The sequence below is a fragment of the Columba livia genome, chromosome 7 (genome assembly GCF_036013475.1).
Source record: "Columba livia isolate bColLiv1 breed racing homer chromosome 7, bColLiv1.pat.W.v2, whole genome shotgun sequence".
Taxonomy (NCBI): Eukaryota; Metazoa; Chordata; class Aves; order Columbiformes; family Columbidae; genus Columba; species Columba livia.
In genome coordinates, this window is record NC_088608.1 from 27,524,291 (window position 1) to 27,528,197 (window position 3,907).

The following is a 3,907-nucleotide window of genomic DNA, read 5'->3' on the forward strand; positions in this document are numbered from 1 at the left end:
TTTCCTCCGCCACTTTAAAAGCCCCAGCTTTAAAAGCTTTTCATTCTTCCTCTTGTTCCCTCCTCTGTTCCCTTACTGGACCCCCAGTTCTTCACACGGTAACTTAACTGTTGCTGGGGCACAAACAATGATTGGCGGGCCAAATGGGAGCCCACTATGCCGTTGATGCCACAGGTTTCCTCCCTGCCTTTCTATCCTTCACCAGCCACTGGCGTTCACACAACCTTGCAGGAATTTAATATTTGTGAGGCTGTCATGGCACAACAAATTTGATACCGGCCAGTGGGCTCAAAGGTTCTTGGGGTGAGGAAAGGTTGAGTACTATATAAGCAGATACCATGCAAATGCAAATCTAATTTTGAGAGGAAAACATAGTCACAGTAAACACAATTTCTGTAAGTAGTGTTTGCTTTTGCACACTGCTGTGCCTTCTCTTTGCTAATGAATGTGATACTGCTAAAAGTGTTAACCTAAAAAGTGGAGGAAGCGAATCTTCTGTTTCCTGCCAAACCAGACTGCAATGGCAGCTCTTGTCTTACCAGCTGTGAATATTTTCTCCTCTATTACCATTAACATTGCTTGCAGCTGCATATGATTTGCTGATTCACTGGATGACTTTCTTAGCTCCTCTGTTGGGATTTTTCTCTTACTGGTAAAACAGTTGCTCTTAGTCTTTGAAAAAGTAGGGAAAAGCCATTTTGTTCCTCATAATGACTTATCTTGTTCTCAGATTTACACTGGGATATGTACAAACTGGTATAGTATGAAGAGATTCCTAAAGAGGGATGTTTATGAAGTTGCCTCTCCTAGCAAAAGACTGATTAAAGTAGTTTTGTTAATGTTATGCAAAATATAGTTAAGTTCTGATGGAAATGAAAGCGTTTCTGTTGTCTTCATCATACTCTGGAGCAAGTCTTAGCAGCATAAATCTCAATTTCAATTTGTCATTCTAATCTGACTGATGTAAATTACATTTTTTTCTTTTTTTTGGCTCAGACTTAAAAGCTGCTACAGGACAGCAGAATACTTTGTGTCATCCAGAAATTCTTGCTTTCAAAGTACAGCTCTAGCTTATGAAAGAAACCAAGTCGGAAGTTTTTTTGTAGATTAAAATTTAAGCTCCTAGAAACCATTTCCATATGATACTTTACCTGTGCCATTACTGGAAAATGTCAGAAGCACAAGATGGATCTATCATACATAAAACATACCAGAATGTTTTTCCATGAATGTTTTTTTGCATTATGTAATATTTGCTTTATTTTCCCTCTACCCTAAAGAACAAGTCCCTAAGTCAGCTGACACCACTGAGTCATTTTCAAGCAAAACCAACTATGGTTAGTAATGTGCAGTTCCAGCAGGTATTTTTATGTCATTTTGTTTATTTTCCTTTTAAAAATAACTACTTTTCTTTAATTTTTGAGTTTATATGGGGCTTTCTTTTAGACATGAAAGTTTTTTGTTTGCTTGTTTTTCAAGCAATGAGGCATTTGTATATTTTTTTGGCAAGTATTCTCTGCCATGATACATGGTAACGTGGTATAGGACACGTACCTTGAAATCTTCATAAAGTAACACATGCATTTAATCAAAAGCCCACAAAAATCCAGAGGTATTCTTTCCATCTCATGGATAAGCTTAACCCAGGTGTGGGTTTACAGTACAAAGTTTATTATATGGCATGCATATGACATAATTATATTTATTTTATAAAGTATTATTTCTGAATATACTAATGTCCAGTGGTCAGGTACATATTTATAAGCGTCACTCTATCTATTAGCTAAGAGAAACAGATTGCTGTTTGGTAGTTTCTCCATATATCACATCTTACTGTGATTCAGAGCTTGATCCAGAGCTCTTTGAAAAAAAATAGATCTTTCCATTAATTTCAATGGATTTTACACCTGAGTCAGCTTTTTAGTTTCTGTGATGTTTTATACCAGCAACTGTTTTACTAGAAAACTTGGTACTTTAAGTAGCTTAGAACTATCTTTTTCCTTTTCTCTGAAAAATGCTTTGGCTAGAAATATGTGATAAAAATACATTAGGACAGTTTGTGTGCACTGCAGCAGTTTCTTCATTTTTGCTAATCCTCATTTTCACAGCTGAAAGAACCAAGAAAGAACTCTCTGAGCAAGTGTAATAATTTCTAACAGGCTGTAATCCAGATCTTTACACAGAGCCTCGCGGAAAGAAGGAACCATGCAGAGCCCTATTATGCTCCGTTCTGCTCATGCCGGAGTCGCTTGTCAGGGCGGAATAATTCTGTTTGGTGCCACAGCTTTTCGCAACACTTACCAGTCTGAGGTCTGTGACAAACTCAGTCAATACTGGATTTGGCTTCTAAATTAAATAAGAAACCATTTATATGGCTCATATATATATATATATATATATATATGAAGAAAGCATTGTAAATGACTGTATTGGTCATATTCTGTTTTATGGTCATCAGCTGTAACTTCTTGTTCACGCATCAGGTGATGCAACAGCCTGCAAAGAAATGTTACACACTTTGTCTTAATTCCTCTATTCTGAGGGCAATTTTTTGAGGGGGGAAAATACCCCTGGCACTTCAGAAACCAAGCAGAAGGAAGGGGGATGATCAGGGTGTAACTCGTCAGAAACACAGCTCCAAGAAACAGTAATAAAAGGATGGCGATGTTGAGTTATCGGAGTTTAGGGAAAAATGGCTTTTGTGGCTCCAGTCAACGTAGCCTGTGACTACAAAGATCAGCTTTTTTCTTTTCAGTTCACAGTGACTGGAAATAATTTGAAATACCCGTTCTCCCTAAAAGCATTTGTAGTAACTTGACAACATGTCTCCATCAAGATTAAGTAATTTCAGTTGGAGCTGACATGTGGTTTATTACAGTAACATTTTGTAATAAAAACCCCACTGTACAAGTGGATAATTGTCTATCTCAGAGTTCTGCAAGATTATAGGAGGCCTGTACTCGTGGTCTCCTCAGATGTGCTTTCTCTGTGGTTAATTAGCCAAGGGGGCAAGTCTCAAAGATGAAGAGACAGATGATAAACAAGCCTTATACTTCACCAGGTTATCATCCTACAAAATTCAGCTTTTGTCTCCTGTCTCCTTCAGGAGAGGCCTGTACTGTAAAGGTAAAGCTTTTAATTGGATGGTGTCCTGAATGGCCTTTGTATCTGTGTGCAAAGATCGCACCCCATCCCTACACTAGCGTGGCAGGGGAGTGACCCTGAGAGAGCATTTCCTTCTGGGGACTGGTGTCCCTTGCACTCCAGTGAGGGCTCCAATTAAATGCGTTGAACAGCCGTGGTGCCGCCATTCCTCTCTGTCTGCCTCGATTACACAAACTTGTCATGTTCTCTCAGTTTCTTCCCTTGGTCAAAATAATGTGTGGGTTTGTTTCTTTTTTTTTTTTTTTCTCCCTTGAGGAAAGGGGGATCCTTCCTCAGAAAGTACAAAGGAGAAGATGCCAGTAAGTACTGCATTTGCCCTGTGATAGCCTGGTTAGCATCTGCACTCTGGTCGCTGTCCTGGGCAGAAGCTGCCCATACTGTGATGCTGGAGGGATGAGCACTGGAGCTTCCTCGCTTTATTGGCTCTGCTTGGAGCTCTTGTCACACCATCCCTTGAGCTTAATCCTCAAACAACTTCACTACCTCCTGTTGAGTTCAGGGCTGATAAACACCCCAAATCTCCAACTGGCCTTTCACTTTCTGTCCTGGTTATTGCCCTTCTTTAGCTTAACAGAGCTGACCTTTTGACAGTGCAACACGGCTCAGCTGTTACTTGGGAAGCTTTCCTCCCTTCCTGTGCTTTTCTGCTGCAATAATTACTGGAGAGGGGACGGGGTGGCAGTTTATGTTGTTGTTGTTTTAAGCATTTACGTAATTTTATTTGTATGTAATTCTAGAAGTG